Here is a 17,896-nt window from a genome sequence, read left to right as displayed (position 1 = left end):
TCTGTTTTAGATTTGTGCCATCTGATCAAGAAAACGGTGGTTTTGAACTATGTTCCTGTAGCCAAGTTGGCTGAGAGTTTGTAGATACTGTAATCCAGACTGGTAAATTTTTGCCAAATTCTGATCTATGGTTATGTATGTATTTTTAAAAAACCCCACAGGTGGCAGGGTTGGAAAACAGCTCTTCCTTTGGAGTGCTGCTTCCAAATAAAGTTACTTTGGGCTGAATGAACCGACAGCCTATTTTGGCTTCAGACAGTTTCATATGCTCAGGGAATTTGATTTAGGCAACAGTTGTGGCTGATTTTGTGGTTTTGGGAAGGAGAGCATTTGCAAAAATAATGTCTGAATGAGGCAGTGCATGCATCCATCCATCAATGTAAAATGAGTGAAAGTGACAGCAACTCATATCTGCAGCTTTCACTCCTTCATACTCCCAAACTATTCCAATTGCAAACAACTTTTATCTTAAGGTAGTTTTTCCTAATACAGTAGAGTCTCACTTATCCAAGCTTCACTTATCCAATGTTCTGTATTATCCAGCACAATCTGCCTTTTAGTAGTCATTAGTCAATGTTTTTGCAGTAAATGTTGCAATGTTATGGTGCTAAATTCATAAATACAGTAATTACTACATAACATTACTGTGTATTGAACTGCTTTTTCTGTCAGTTTGTTGTAAAACATGATGTTTTGGTGCTTAATTTGTAAAATCATAATGTAATTTTATGTTTAATAGGCTTTTTTCTTAATCCCTCCTTATTATCCAACATTTCCACTTATCCAATGTTCTGCTGGCCCGTTTATATTGGATAAGTGAGTCTCTACAGTATTCAGTTAGAATCAATTTTCCTGCAGAATCCATTACTCCAAATCAAGTTTGCTCTTTCTTCATAGAATCATAGAGTTGGAAGAGACTTCGTGGGTCATCCAGTCCAACCCCATTCTGCCAAGAAGCAGGAAAATTGCATTCAAAGCACCCCTGACAGATGGCTATCCGGCCCCTTTTTAAAAGCCTCCCAAAAAGGAGCCTCCACCACACTCTGGGGCAGAGAGTTCCACTGCTGAACAGCTCCCACAGTTAGGAAGTTTTTTCTAATATTCAGGTGGAATCTCCTTTCCTGTAATTTGAAGCTGCTTTTCCATGACCTAGTCTCCATGGCAGCAGAAAACAAGCTTGCTCCCTCCTCCCTATGACTTCCCTTCTCATATTTATACATGGCCCTCGTCATGTCTCCTCTCAGCCTTCTCTTCTGCAGGCTCAACATGCCCAGCTCTTTAAGCTGCTCCTCATAGGGATTGTTCTCCAGACCCTTGATCATTTTAGTCACCCTCCTCGGGACAATGTGACATTCTTTCAAGTATTTAAACATGGCTATCAGGTCCCCTCTTTGCTTTTCCAAACGAAACCTACCCAGTCCCCTAAACTGCTCTTCATAGAGATTCATGGTTTTCAGGCCTTTGATCATTTTGGTCACCATTCTCCAGACATATTTTAGCTTATCTATATACCTCTAGGATTGTTATCTCCAGAACTGGACACCGTATTCCAGGTGAGATCTGTCTGATGCAGAATTGTTTTCAAGAAGCAGAACACAATCCATCTACTTGCTCAGTGTCATGTAAAGGCAACACACATATTCCATCCCACAAAATACAGGGACATGTGTCACACAAACACTCTGATTTCTGTTAGAAGTTCATGGGACCGGATCAATCGCTATCCCCTCTGGCCACATTGGAGTGGTCTCCTCCCACTCCACCTTCGTTGCATGATGACTAAAGCAAAATCAGGAAAATAATTTTGCTTGTTGTCTCTCTGGGAGATGCGTTTTGGGTGTTAATAGGCTTGACATTTTATCGCTATGAAGATTTGAAAGTGGTATAGCAAGCAGAATCCCAGACAGAAATAACAAATTAAAATAAATGTCAAGACATGATTACTCCCCATGTGACACACTTTTTCTATTACAATGTGCAATATTTTGATGTAAGAGAGAGAGAGGCAGTTTGGGAGAGCTGGGAAATAATTAGCCATGATGCAAACTCCAGGTTTTTCTTTTCAGTGCCCGTGGTTTATTTTCAGCCTAAGGTAAGTAATACACACAGAGAGAGCAAGAAAAACAAAAACTCAACTCTGCACATTTTTTCAAAAATTAGATATTAAAGAATGTCTGTACCTTTTCCTTCTCTTCCTTGGAAAATTTAATTCAAACACAGCTCCCACTTTGACCAGTGGGAAAATCAGGGTCTGGTAAATGCTGTGGCTCCCAATCTTTGGTCCTTAAGTTATTTTGGACTTCAGCTTCCAGAAATCTGAGTCAGTTTACCAGCTGTTAGGAATTGTAGGAGCAAGTACAAAACACCTGGAAGACCAAATGTTGGAAAACACCAGGCTAATGCAATGAAGCAAACCGAATCTTCAACTTGGACATGTAACATCAAAATGAGATCAATATGACAATGGTTATTAAGGAAGAACCTAATAGAAGCTGAAGCAGTTTGCTTTTGCCTTCGGCTATTGGGAAGGGCAAGATACTTCCCCTACTTTTTACAGCTGTGTTTTAAAATACCCTATTCTCTCCTCTTTCCACTCTCCTTTATCCTCAGCTGACTTCCAAGTGCTGCAGACTGAGTACAAAAGATGAAAGTAGTTTGAACTTGGTTAACCTAGGGTGCATCTACATAGCAGAATTAATGTAGTTTGACCTCACTTCAACTACCATGGTTTAATGCTATGCAATCATGGGATTTGTATTTTAGGGAGGCACCAACACTCTTTTGGTAGAGTAGGCTAAAGACCTGATAAAATTACAACTCCATTCCATAGCATTGAGGCTTGGGAATTAAATTGATGTCCAACTCCATGAATTCTGTAGTGCGGATGCATCCTTACCGTGAGCCATGTACACAACACTTCATTCCAACAAAGTTTATGGATTATTAGTAGTACTTTGAGTATTCCTAAGTTGAATAGTTCTTCCCAGCAAGGGTTGCTGTGTGTTTTCCAGGCTGTATGGCAATGTTCCAGAAGCATTCTCACTTGACATCTATGACAGGCATCCTGAGAGGTTGGGAGGTTTTTCCTAATAGTTGGTCACCATTTCTTCTCTTGTAATTTGAATCTAAAGTATGAACATGCTCCATCTTCCAAATGATAATCATTTAGATATTTAAAAATGGATAATATATCACCTTTCTGGTGATTTCTTTCACCCCATCATCTTAACATTTGTCCAAAGCATGGGTAAATTATACACTTGATTAAGAACCTATTACAAGAATGACTGCAGGAATATTGTATATGTATCTCTACATCTGAACTAGAGCATGTGTAGTATAGTGGTTTGATCATTGGACTATGATTCTAGAGATCAGGGTGATTCCCCATGTAGCCACAGAAACCCCTGGGGTGACCTTAAGTGAGTTACAGACTCTCAGCCTCAGAAAACAGCTTTGGGTTGCTATCAGTCAGGAATAGCTTAAAGGCACTCTACATCCATGAATGTACATCTGCATGCCCTCTAACATGTCACAGATGAAACCTGGGACACTGGTGGTCAAACAACCATAGTGTGTGGTCAAGATGGCAAAGTGACAAATGTGAAAGAACACATAAGATAGGAGATGCTGCAGCAGTTTGCTTTTGCCTGAGCCTACTGGGAAGCTTTATCTCTCTTCTATTTCTGCTCTGTAATTGACTGCAAACTCATTTCCCAGTAATTCAAATATGCCAGGCTGAAGAAAAGGGAAGAAAAGGAAGGAGAAGCCAATACATTTTGAAAAATTGGGGTATATAGGGACAGTGGAGGGCATGCATCTTTTTGCAACCACAGTTGAGACCTGAGAGCAGACTTGCTTCATTTATCCCTTTGCTTAAACTAACAGTGTTGCACTTACGTCAATACAAGGGGGCATCGAAGACAAGCTGGACAAGAGAAGAGCAAATGGCAAAACAAATCCCTGGCCGATGGGAAAACAACTCCTGTTGACCTGAAGGGGTTAAACCCCACCCCCCTTATTCAAGGCAAAGCCTATTCCCAAGCCTTGCCATTGTTTGACCTGGAGGGTCTCCATTGTGTTCCCTCCTATTTGCTACTCCGCTGATCAGAGGTCTTGTTTGTTTAGCTTTCGAGTCAAACAGAATCCTTTTTTGTGTCCTCGTTTTCTTTCCTTCCATATTTCCAACAGCATTGTTTCAGTTGTTTCGGGCTGCAAATGCCTCCAGTTCTCTCCATTTAGATGCTTCCCTCCATCACTCTCTCTGTTCTTATTTATTTCTTCACAATCAGTAAGATTATTAGGAGACCGTCGTATCAGCTTTGTCTTTGACATTAGCTCTCTATACTTCTCTTTTTCGAGATTGTCGCATCTTCTGGGTATGTCTGCATTGTAGGGTGAATGCAGTTTGATGACACGTTAAATGTCATGGCTCCATGCTATGGAATCCTAGGAGTTATAGCTTTCCAAGGTCTTTGGCCTTTTCTTCCAAGAATGCTGGTGCCTTTCTTAACTGCAGCTCCCAGAGCACCATAGCTGTTAAAGTAGAGTCAAACTGCATTCATTCTACATCACAGATGCATCATCTCTTTTCTTATCATGTGTAATTATCCATCCTCAATTTACAGTTTTGGGTTGTCTTTGATAGGACTGTATTTAACTGTCAGTTCACTGTTTATATAGTTAAAGGCAGAAAAACAGAGCCTGGTGTGCGGGGAAGCAGTTGTGTTAATCAGATCTGTTGAACTGTAATTCCAGTTTCTCGCCTTGATTAAAACAAATCACTAGCAAGAGTCTGCTGCTGGAAGCTGGAAGGTCTTTTGACACTGATAGCATGCAGAGTTTTTTTTCCTTTTAGAACATTTGAAGGGCTCTAATGGAAGCCAAAGGTCAGTTTATTACAGCACTGTTTCTCAACAGTAGCCAAGCAAATGGCCTAATGGTAAAAGTATAAGCAGGACATTGGCAGAATAAACCCTTCCCATTGATATTATCAGCAATGGGTATTTGAACTCCCACCATGAAATAAAGACACCGGACACAAGAAAATGGATCTAAAGGGACATTTCCTGACCTATTTATTGAAAGAACTCTTAATAACCTGTAAAGGGAAAATCTGTAACTCATGGCTTAATGGCCACCTAGTGAGCCTTGTTCCTGGGCCAGGTGTCACTCCTTCTGACCACCCCCAAGGACATGTGTGTAGCAAGGATCCCGAAGACCAACCAAATTCTTTGGCTGTACCTGTTGGCCAATTGTAATTGGAAGTGTTGGGAATCATCCTGGACTACTCAAGTCTAGATGTAGTTAGATAGATGATAGAGTTAGATTGAGGGAATCCTTTCCGTTTCCAAAGCATGCCTAGACAGGCCTTACTGTGTTTCACTCTATCCTGTTTACGTCACATCCCTTACTTTGAAGTTAGCAGAAATGTGAATCTTTAGGGACACTAACTTCTTATTGGTCAGAATGTCTTTTATGGCTCCAATAAACTGGACCATGCGGTTGGAACCATTTTTGGTTCTCTCTTCTCCCTTTGTTCTTCTAGCTAACAAGAAGCATCTTGCAGTCTCTCCTGGCAAGATGTAACTATTTAGATGTTTGTTATTTTTCCTTTCTTATTTTTTCCTTAGAAACTAGTCTAGAGTAGACTAGACAGCTCCCAAGCCTTTCTATCTACAATTGAGTTCTTTTTACCTGAATAAATATTTTTTGAACTTTTACTGAGACTCTGCAGTCCATTGCAATCCTAAATGGTCAAAGGCTTCTCTTGCTCACCCTGTGTAAGTAACTGCTGCATTTGAAAGCTTTGCTTTTGCTACTCAGCTGACTTTTGGTGGACTCTCCCCCAGAGAGGGTTAAATTGAGTCTAACCGCTCAGAGATTACCACAACAGGAAGACCATCCTGAAGGTGCTCTCTCCCAAACAACAGAGCTTTTTTAACAGTGAAAACCCTCAATCGATCCTCAAGGGTAGCTCCCATGTTATGAAACTTATAGGGACTTTTGTGGGAGTCCACCCTACACCCTCTAAGGCGGGGGTGCCACGGTGCCTACAATGACTATTTAACCTTTATCGTGCCTTGGAATCTTACTGATGATTTAAGGAAACCTATTTATATGATGCCACCCAAAGCTAATTCCCACACCCATCTGAAACAGTGTGGGGTAGACGAAAAAGCTCCCAATGCAAACTCAGGGGGAAAAATTCCAACCCGACCCTTGCACGAGCAGTTTATACTCACACTGTCTATAGGGCAGGAGAGTGGGTCACACTGGCACGAGGGAAACTGAAAGAGGGGAACAGAACAGCCGCCTCCAACTTGTTGTTCCACCGCTTCACATGCATGGACCAGCAAACCAGCCGTCCCCAACCCCAACGTCTGGATCCTTCATGGGTTCATTCAAACTGCCCCCCCCCCCCGCACCCTAAGCTTTGCTTGGCTGCGGGTGGGGCATATGTACAGAGTGTATGCCAATGGTGAGAGGCAATGTGGTGTATTTTTAGCATTGGATTACAACTCTGGAGACCAGGGTTAGGGTCCCAGTTTGGCCATGGAAACCCAGTAGGTGACTTTGGCAAGTCTGCTGCTGCTCAGTCATTTAGTCGTCTCCGACTCTTCATGACCTCATGGACCATTCCACGCCAGAGCTCCCTGTCTGCCGTCACCGCCCCCAGTTCCTTCAAGGTCAAGCCAGTCACTTCCAAGGATACTGTCCATCCATCTCGTCCTTGGTCGGCCTCTCTTCCTTTTTCCTTCCATTTTCCCCAGCATCGTGATTTTCTCCAAGCTTTCCTGTCTTCTCATGATGTGGCCAAAATACTTCAACTTTGCCTCTGATATCCTTCCCTCTGAGCAGTCGGGCATTATTTCCTGGAGGATGGACTGGTTGGGTCTTCTTACCAAGGTCCAAGGCACTCTCAGGATTTTCCTCCAGCACCAGAGTTCAAAAGCATCTATCTTCCTTCGCTCAGCCTTCCTTATGGTCCAGCTCTCGAATCCATAAGTTACTACTGGGAATACCATTGCTTTGACTATGCAGACCTTCGTTGCCAGTGTGATGTCTCTGCTCTTCACCGCATGTCGCATGATGTGTTCTGCGTACAAGTTGAATAGGGAGGGTGAGAGGATGCAGCTCTGCCGCACTCCTTTCCCAATCTTGAACCAGTCTGTTGTTCTGTGGTCTGTTCTTACTGTGGCTACTTGATCTTTATATAGATTTCTCAGGAGACAGACAAGGGGACTTGGTATCCACATACCACCAAGTACATGCCACAGTTTGTTATGGTCCACACAGTCGAAGGCTTTAGAATAGTCAATAAAGCAGAAGTAGGTGTTTTTCTGAAACTCCCTGGCTTCCTCCATTATCCAGCGGATATTGGCAATTTGGTCTCTCGATCCTCTGCCTTTTCTGAATCCAGCTTGGACATCTGGCAACTCATTTGGCAAGTCACACACCTTCAAACCAAGAAAAATCTGAGAGTGGCTCACCTTAAAATCAAAAGAGACCCCAAAGGCCATTCAGTTCAACTCCCTGCCATACAGGAACACTTAGTCAAAGCACTCCTTACAGATGACCATACAGCCTAAGCTTAAAGGAGAAGGAGACTCCACCATACTCCCAGGAAGCGCATTCCACTGTTGAACAGCTCGAGCTCCCAGGAAGCTCTTCTTAATGTTTAGGCAGTCTGTTTTCTCCTTTAGTTTGAATCCATTGCCCTATGTCCTGGACTCTGGAACCGCAGAAAACAAGCTGGCTCCCTCCTTAATGGTATACCCTTTCAAATATTTAAACATGGCTATCATGTCCCCTCTCAACCTTCTCTCCTCTAAACATTCCCAGCGCCCTAAGCTGTTCCTAATAGGGCTTGGCTTTCCAAAACTTTAATTGTTTTGGTCACCCTTCCCTTGATACCTTCCAGCTTGTCCATCTCCATCTTGAATTTTGGTGCCCAGAATTGGACACAGGTTAATTACAGGCGAGGTCTGACCAAAGCTGAATAAAATGCTATTTAACATCAGATATTTTGGCCTTCAACTCCCAGAAATCTTAACAGCTGATAAACTGGCTGGAATTTCTGGGATTTCTAGGCCAAAAAACAGGTTGAGAATTTCTGATCTAAACACTGTACTATTGATGCAGCCTAGAATCACATTGGCTTTTTAGCTCGTGGAGTAATAAGATTCCGATATCCTTTTCCAAGCTAGGAGTCACCCATCCTATATTTAATGTTTTCTGCCTAAGTGTAGTACCAAATATTAGAAGAATATTTTTATTGTAAGAGCTTTTTGACAGTGGAATAAAAGAGGTGTCATTGTCTCCTTTTTTGGAGATGCCTAAACAGAGGTTAGTTCAGGAGAGCTTTAGAGTTCTGTATTCCTGCATGGCAGAGGGTTGAACTCGATAGCCCTTGTGACGCCTTCCAACTGTACGATTTTGTGATTCTGTTTCTTCCACCGTTTCTCATTTCTAGTTTGATTAAAGCACCTTGTTAAAAACCAAATCAGCGGTGCCAAAACTGTACGGGAATAGGTGGGGGAGACGTTGTGGGGGAAAAAATCAGAACATGATTAGTTAAGATTAGACAACAGAAGAGCTGTGATGATTCGTCTTCTTTTGTCTTGACCTTTTTTTTCTGTCATGAGTACATGGAAGATAAAATACACACAAAATTGAACTATAAATAGCTTTTCCAGGGAAGGAGAAAAGAACTTGCATCATTAATGAATATGGGTTGGAAACATTCCGCTTGAGCAGAACTTAAAACATTTGCTTACATCAAAGTTGAGAAGGATCAAAAGCTATGAGCTCCCCGAAGGCTTTCATACAAAATGAAAAGGAGGAGGAGGGAGCAAGAGGCAGAGAGAGAGGAAAAGGGGGAGAAAGAAATTAGCTTTACCTCTGTCAGATTAGATGTATTATATACATGAATATTCATGTACAATAAACAGATTGGGAAGAACAAAATATTACATGTGTACAATCATCCTGGTTTGGCAGGGGCAGTCAAGATTAATCCTCTGTTGTCCCACTTTTTCAGATGCTTTTAAAATATCCCAGTTTCTCATTCCTCCTCTCATTTCCCCCTTGTCTTCAGCTTGCTGCAAAAACTAAATCCGAATACAAAAGGAATCTGCACAACTGAGCTGGTTGAGAAGAGGGGACGGAATATTGCTTTTCTTCATTAATACCTTTTGCAATTTTAACAGCATTCTTATTATTTATTTATTATTTATTTACAGCATTTATATTCCGCCCTTCTCACCCCGAAGGGGACGCAGGGCAGATCACATTACACATATAGGCAAACATTCAATGCCTTTCAACATAGAACAAAGACAAACAAACATAGGCTCCGAGTGGCCTCGAACTCATGACCTCCTGGTCAGAGTGATTCATTGCAGTTAATGGCAGCTGGCTTGCTCTCCCGCCTGCGCCACAGCCCGGGCCCATTCTTATGACTTCATTGGAGGCCCCATTTACACTGCCATATAATCCAGTTTTTGAATCCAAGTTATCTGCTTTGAGCTGGATTATATGGCAATGTAGACTCATATAATCCAGTTCAAAACAGAAAATCTGGATTCAGAAGCTGTATTATATGGCAGTGCAGCTCCAACCTGAGAAATTTCAGCTGGTATGGATGGCAGACAGTTGACATGATGTGTAGTCGTTTTATTGTCTGACTGCAGCTCTGGACACCCTGGTGACGTAGTAGGTTAAACCGCTGAGCTGCAGAACTTGTTGACTGAAAGGTCGGCAGTTCAAATCCAGGGAGCGGGGTGAACTACCACTGTTAGCCCCAGCTTCTGCTAACCTAGTAGTTCGAAAACTTGCAAATGTGAGTATATCAATAGGTACTGCTCTGGCAGGAAGGTAATGGCGCTCCATTTAGTCATGCTGGCCACTTGACCTTGGAGGTCAAGCCCGGCTCTTCGGCTTAGAAATGGAGATGGGACCAACCCCTAAAGTCAGACACGACTAGATTTAATGTTAGGGGAAAACCTTTACCTTTTTACAGCTCTGGAGACCAGAGTTCGAAGCCCCAAAATCCACTGAGTCACCTTGAACAGGTCACACTCTCTCAGCCTCAGAGGGAGTCAATGGCGATTTTCCCCGCTGACCCACAGACTCGCCACATTGCCTGGGGAATCCCCACACTGTGGCCCATGTAAGAGCACTTAATGTGATGAGGTCCATAGTGTAGGTTCACTCCTGGGCAGCTAGATACAAGATATGAGACTTTGGAAACATGATCAGTCCAAGTCTTGAACTCAGAAGTGTTTGGACTGCAACTTCCATAATCCCCTAACATGATGTTTAGACAGTTGTAGCCCCCTAAAAAGGACTTTCCCCAAAAGTTGTACCCAAGATAATTGAGAGGTTTTGCTCTTTGTGTTCTTTATGGAAATGCTGTGTGGAGTTATTTATTTCTTTGTGTCTGTCATCTCAAAGAGCTGAAATTTTGCACAAAGGGGCACAGTTCAGGGAGAAATCAGTTCAAAGATAATTTCAAGGAGAGCAAATTGCAATTGCACGGCAGTCTGTTACTGCCTCTTGTGGTGAGCTGTTCTAGAATCCACCTTGCACTATAGAGTTAAAACAGTTCAACATCACTTTAACTGACACTGCTGGGAGTTGTAGTTTTACAAGATCTTTAGCATTTTCTGTCAAAGTGGTGGCTCATCAAACTACAACTCTCAGGATTTCACAACACTGAGTTGGGCAGTTACCCTGTTTCCCCTAAAATAAGACATCCCCAGAAAATAAGACCTAGTAGAGATTTTGCTGAATTGCTAAATATAAGGCCTCCCCCAAAAGTAAGACCTAGCAAAGTTTTTGTTTGGAAGCATGCCTGCCGAACAGAACACCAGAGCATGCAGGATCGGTAAATGTACGTACCATAGAGTGTTGTACATGGAAATAATGGTAGTAACAAGAAATTCTTGATAGGAATCACAGTTTGTCTGGTTATGCTGGTTTGTGATGACAACTACTGTACAGTATATAATAAATGTTCCTTTTTTTTGTTCAACGATAAATGTGAATTCTTCTTCATGGAAAAATAAGACATCCCCTGAAAATAAGACCTAGAGCATCTTTGGGAGCAAAAATTAATATAAGACACTGTCTTATTTTCGGGGAAACATGGTAGGTAAAGATAAAGGTTTTCGCCTGACGATAAGTCTAGTCGTGTCCAACTCAGAGTTGGTGCTCATCTTTATTTTTAAGCCAAAGAGCTGGCATTGTCCATAGACACCTCCAAGGTCATGTGGCTGGCATGACTGCATGGAGCGCTGTTACCTTCCCTACCTATCGATTTACTCGCATTTGCATGTTTTTGAAGTGCTATGTTGGCAGAAGCTGGGGCTAACAGCAGGAGCTCACCCTTCTCCCTAGATTTGAACCGCTGATCTTTTGGACAGCAGTGGTGTCAACACCACTAATTGTACACTAGTAATATATTTAAATTAGGTGGGATTCAGTTGATGATAAATCATTTTCATTTATGTGAGCTAACTCAACCAAAACATGTCAGAAAGAAGTAGCAAAACCTGATATTTCCCCCTTCTTTTTCCCCTTTCATTCCTGTTTTTGTGCTGGGGTGAGATGGAAATAACAATATCAATTTTTGACACTGACCCATTCCAGCAAAAAGCCTTGTCTTGTATTTTCCTCTCCTCCTTCATAATCTCAGTATAATGTACAGATAATTTTATTTTTACAGTCTACTGGTTTTACACAGAAAATAGTTTTCTAACTATTTAACATTCGGTACATTTCAAAAACTGAACATCTGAAAGGTAAAATGTTCTTAAAGACACAAATTGGACGAGAGTCCCCTTCCACATTAAGCAAATTATTGTCAGACACATTAAGTAGGAAATGGGATACTGAAATCTCTTTCAGAGGAGTTCCTTTGACTCCCACCTTCCTTTTCTTCCTGTCCTTCTTTCTTATTGGATTGTAAGGTTATGTATTTTCTCCCGACACTGAAAGCTGCGCAATTTTCAACACTTTTTGCCTGCCTTGCACATTAATGCGTGTAATTCACCTTCTGCAATTTTACCCATTGACTAAAATTTGCATTTTTAAACCATTCTGTATTGCAGTTATGGATTCCTAAACTAGAGTTAAAAAATCCAAAACTGCTGCATGTTCAGTAAGGTTGCATTGCCACTATCATGGCACCATTAGCATGTGCATAAGTGTCTTCATCCTGCCCAAAGCCCAACTTGAGAGCCAACAGCCGCAAAGAAAGTCTGTTTAGTTGCCGACTGGAGCACAAAGAGGCTGTTTCTATGCCGCTTCCTCCAGCAAGTGAAGCTGAGATACGGGTTACAATAGGGTCCTGGTTCCAACTAGTATAGCTTTGCTCCCATTTGGGAAAAGAGTTGGAAAAGTCATCTTGCTGTTACCCTGTTCAGCCCCCTCAAAGTCCAACCTAGAAGCCAACAGGTACCGATCGGAGTGCAAGCAAAATTGGGATAAAGGGTTGTAAGTGGGGTCTTGTTTAGGATTGGTACAGCATTGCTTGCTCTTTGGAGATAAGTTTGAAAATTTGTCATCCTTTCACCCCATTGTGGCTGATGGACGTTAAACTGACCTTGGGGCATCAGGTCAGTTGTTGTGATGGGTTGATATCCCTTATTCAAAATGCTTGGGATCAGAAGTGTTTTGAATTTCAGATTTTTTGAAATACAGTGGATAAGCGAATATGTTGGATAATAAGGAGGGATTAAGACAAAGCCTGTTAAACATCAAAATAGGTTATGATTTTACAGATTAAGCACCAAAACATCATGTTATACAATAAATTTGACAGAAAAAGCAGTACATTACACATTAATGCTATGTAGTAATTACTGTATTTACGAATTTAGCATCAAAAATATCACGATGCATTGAAAACATTGACTACAAAAATGCGTTGGATAATCCAGAACATTGGATAAGTGAGCGTTGGATAAGTGAGACTCTACTGTACCTAGATACAGATCCATAATACAGTATCTTGAAGAAGAGAACCTATGTCTAAAAATTCCTTTATATTTCCTATATACGTACTTTATACTTATAACCTGATGGTCATTTGCTTTAATACTAACTGTTTTATCCTGTTTTGTGCTGTTACAGTAGAGTTTCACTTATCCAAGCCTCTGGATTATCCAAGCCATTTTTGTAGTAAATGTTTTCAATATATCATGATATTTTGGTGCTAAATTCGTAAGTACAATAATCACAACATAACATTACTGCGTATTGAATTACTTTTTCTGTCAAATTTGTTGTATAACATGATGTTTTGGTGCTTAATTTGTAAAATCATAACCTAATTTGATGTTTAATAGGCTTTTCTTTAATCCCTCCTTATTATCCAAGATATTCGCTTATCCAAGCTTCTGCCGGCCCGTTTAGCTTGGATAAGTGAGACTCTACTGTATATGGTTTTATTGTTTATATTGTTTATATTGTATGACTTTTATTATATGTGACATTGGGCTTTTTCCCCATGTGAGCCGCCCCGAGTCCCCCTGGGGGAGATGGTAGCGGGATATAAAAATAAAGTATTATTATTATTATTATTATTATTATTATTATTATTATTATCATTATTATTATTAGCTTGGGTCCCCGGTGCTGCCTGGGTTATTTGAAAAAGTCAATTTTTGTTTGTACAAAATGCATAAGGTTGTGGGTGAACTACAATTCACATCATGCCAGGTTAACCCCAAAAAACTCCATCAATACTCACAATTTGTTATATTGGGCAAGTTTACACTTGATGCATCATCGGTGGGGTTCAGTGTGGTCTCTGACTGTAGAGTAAACTACAACTCCCACTATGGTGAGTCAGTCCCCTCAAACTTCTCCAGTAGGTCGAGTTAGTCATGGGGTTTTTTGTGCCAAGTTTGGTCGAGGGCCATAACAAGGCCGACTTATACGGAGCCCGCAGTGGTGCAGCAGGTTAAACCGCTGAGCTGCTGAACCTGCTTACTGAAAGGTTGGCTATTTGAATCCAGGGAACGGAGTGAACTCCCGTTGGCAGAAGCTCCAGCTGTTCGAAAACATGCAAATGTGAGTAGATCAATAGGTACTGCTCCAGTGGGAAGGAAACAGCACCCCATGTAGTCATGCTGGCCACATGACCTTGGAGGTGTCTATGGACAATGCCGGCTCTTCGGCTTAGAAATGAAGATAAGCACCAACCCCCAGAGTCGGACACGACTAGACTTAATATCAGGGGAAAACCTTAACCTTTACTTTTACCTTTACTACGGTATATATGATATTTACACATTCATAACTAAAGTTCCTGGTGTAGAAGATCCGTATGTGTGCGTGTTGTTTTGTGGGCATTTTATTTCTCAGAAACAGCCTGTAAGTCATTCAAATGTGTGAAGGCTCCAAGTAAGACATTCATTTCCTCACAACCAATCATTGGAAGTGTGAAAATGCTGCTTTCGTCGAGAATGTGTAGTTCAATAAAGTTTATTTTCATCCCCAATATGTTGCTATTGCTATTAAATAGGCATTCATGCAGCTGCAAAACTGGAAGCATAGTCATAACCCAGGAGGGAGATAAGCTATTGTTTTCCTGATGAGAATTCTGTCCTTCCCAGCCCCTGTGAAATTTTCTTTCAATCCCAACATTTCTAGCACTGCAATAACTTAAATTTTTAGTTTGCATTTAGAAATGCAGTTTAGGGATCCAAGCAATAAAGACCAACAAAAGTTTTGATGTAGCTGTGTGCCTTCAAGTGGTTTCCAACCTATGCTGGAGCTGAGAATATGGGATTTGCCTAAGGTCAACCTGTGGGTTTACATGGTTGGGCAGAGATTTGGACACTAGTCTCCAGTCCTAGTCCAGTACTCAAACCACTACACCACATAGGCTCTCGTGTGCCATTTTAACGTTTAGTGTTTAGTCATAGTAATATAATGTACGGCATTTGACCTGACCTTGTGAAATGAAGCCTATCACCAGCTGAGTATTTCGACATATGTAATGACGTATTTCACTGGTTCAGATTTATTTATTTTACAGCTTAAAATAAGTTGATTGAATTTAATATTTGTTCCCCACAAACCATGAGGGAAAGTTGTGCTATCATGCAGAATACTGCAGGATCATACTTTGGCAAACCCATTGCCCAGTGATGTGAAACATCTTTGCCTGAGATAACCTTAACTAATCAGAATATGCAATACTGGCTTTACACAGTATTGTGTATGTGTAATACTGTATCCCCTTGTAGTCTAAGGGGATACCGCTTGATTATCCATCATCTAAAATGCTTGGGACCAGAAATGTCTTGGATTTAGGGATTTTTTAATATATATTTTTGCATAGCTACACTCGGACATATGTACCTAATGAGATCTCTTAGAGATGGGATCCAAGTCTAAACACAAAATTCATTGATGGTTCATTTACCCTTTATACACATCATTGGAAAAGAATGTTATACAATATTTTAATGCATGAAACAAATTTTGTGTACATTAAAACATCAGACAACAAGGTGTCCCGTCTCATCACCCATACAAAACATTCTGGATTCTAGAGTATTTTACGTAGAATTCCAGACAAAGGATATTCAGCCGTAACTGTCTATCTCCCAGGCTGAAGGTGCCACCTTCCAGAAGGAACCAAACACTAGTCACTGACAACCCTATTTAGAAAAGTTTATGTGTTTGATCAGCATTTGATCAACTAGTTACTATCAACACGATAGTGAAGTGTGTTAAAGCACTGAGCTGCTGAACTTGCAGACCGAAAGGTTCCAGGTTCAAACCCCAGCTCCAGCTTCTGCCAACCTAGCAGTTCGAAAACATGCCAATGTGAGTAGATCAATAGGTACTGCTCCGGCGGGAAGGTAACGGTGCTCCATGCAGTCATGCTGGCCACATGACCTTGGAGGTGTTTATGGACAATGCTGGCTCTTCGGCCTAGAAATGGAGATGAGCACCAACCCTCAGAGTCAGACATGACTGGACTTAATGTCAGGGGAAAACCTTTACCTTAGTTACTAATAACTAATCATTTGTGATCAAATGTATTACCAGTCCTAAAGGTAGAACTTCATAATGATAACATATGTGCCTTCAAGTCATTTCTGATTTATGGCCACCCTAATGCAAACCTAGCACCTAGTTTTCTTGGCAAGATTTGTTCAGAGCAGGCTTACCATTGCCATTCTCTGAGGCTGAGAGAGTGTCACTTGCCCAAGGTCACCTAGTGAGCTGCCATCATGGTTAAATGGGGCATCAAATTCCAGTTTTAGATTTCTTTCCAGCACAGGCATTCTGAACAATTTCTTTGCCGAGCCAAGGGATTATTGTTCCTCCTTCCCTGGATCTCCAAGTCAGAGGACTGTCTCTAATCCTCAGGGGGAAAGAAAGGGAAAGATCTGTACCAATTTGTAATGAAATGGGAGCTCTCTCCAGACACGTCAGAAACGCTTTGGAAATGTTAGCAGGGTTGCCAAAAGGGGAGTGGAAGGGGGATCAAATCCCAGAGGAGAGCTGCGGGAAAGTTTGATTTGACAATGTTGTAAGATTTCAATTTTCTCTTCCCCGAGAGTCAAGGTAGACAACATGCAGGGCTGCTAATCCAAGAACGGCTTCTTCCTTAAGAGCTGCTCAATAGTATTTGAGTTGTTTGGCTGATTTCCAAGACTTTGTACAATACCCTAAAAGCAGTGCTGAGAGGTGGGATAGAGATCCAGTGATATTTGCTTGCAGGAGACCAATGTCACAGTATGGATGGAAAGAATATTTACAATTATTTGTGAATCCAGGTTGGAAAATTTCCAGAAAACTACATCAGGATGAGTATTAGAATGCATCTGCATGATAGAATTAATGGAGTTTGGCATCACTTTAACTATTATTGCTCAGTGCTATGAAATTATGGGAGTTGTGTTTATGCAAGGTGTTTAGCCTTCTCTGTGAAAGAGTGTTAGTATCTCACCAAACTACAACTCCCAGGACTCTGGAATCGAAGAAACTATTGCACCATGGCTGACTATATTCTTTGACACCACTTTAACAGCCATGACTCAATGCTATACAATACTGGGCGCTATAGTTTTGTGAGTCACCAGCACTGGTTTTAACATGTATTTTTAAACAGAATTCAGGTTTAATTGTATTTGAATTTTGTATAAGTTTCTAAGTTGTATAGATACAACATCCCTTGTCCGAAATCCAAAAAACTCCACAACAGCCTAAATGGGTAGCTGAGATAGTAGCACTTTCCTTTCCGGTGGTTCAATGTACACAACTTTGTTTCATGTACAAAAGTATTGAAAATATAGCATATAAAATTGCCTTCAGGCTATCTGTATAGGATGTGTATAAAACATAAATGGATTTTGTGTCTAGATTTGGATCCCTTTCCAAAGATATCTCATTACAGTAGAGTCTCACTTATCCAACATAAACAGGGCAGCAGAATGTTGGATAAGCGAATATGTTGGATAATAAGGAGAGATTAAGGAAAAGCCTATTAAACACCAAATTGGGTTATGATTTTACAAATTAAGCACCAAAACATCATGTTAAACAACAAATTTGACAGAAAAAGTAGTTCAATATGCCGTAATGCTATGTAGTAATACTGTATTTACGAATTTATCACCAAAATATCACGATGTATTGAAAACATTGACTACAAAAATGCATTGGATAATCCAGAATGTTGGATAAGCGAATGTTGGATAAGTGAGACTCTACTGTACTTACATATATGTGAATACAGGTATTCTGAAATCTGAACATAAGAATCCAAAACACTTCTGGTCTCAGGAATTTCAGTTAAGGAATGTTCAACCTGTGATGTGATTTTTAATGCCTGCACACAGCCTTGAATCTCATAGAAGAAAAA

General features: G+C 40.9%; 1 protein-coding gene across 16 annotated transcripts in view; it reads left to right on the top strand.

Annotated features, from left to right (window-relative positions):
* The window catches only part of tenm4 (teneurin transmembrane protein 4), a 1,874,213-nt gene that overhangs the window by 1,351,256 nt on the left and 505,061 nt on the right, over positions 1-17,896 (top strand). The gene's annotated exons all lie outside the window — the stretch shown is intronic.

The sequence above is a fragment of the Anolis carolinensis genome, chromosome 3 (assembly GCF_035594765.1).
Source record: "Anolis carolinensis isolate JA03-04 chromosome 3, rAnoCar3.1.pri, whole genome shotgun sequence".
Classification (NCBI taxonomy): Eukaryota; Metazoa; Chordata; class Lepidosauria; order Squamata; family Dactyloidae; genus Anolis; species Anolis carolinensis.
The sequence above is the reverse complement of the archived record's forward strand: the minus strand, read 5'-3'. Positions and strand labels throughout refer to the sequence as shown.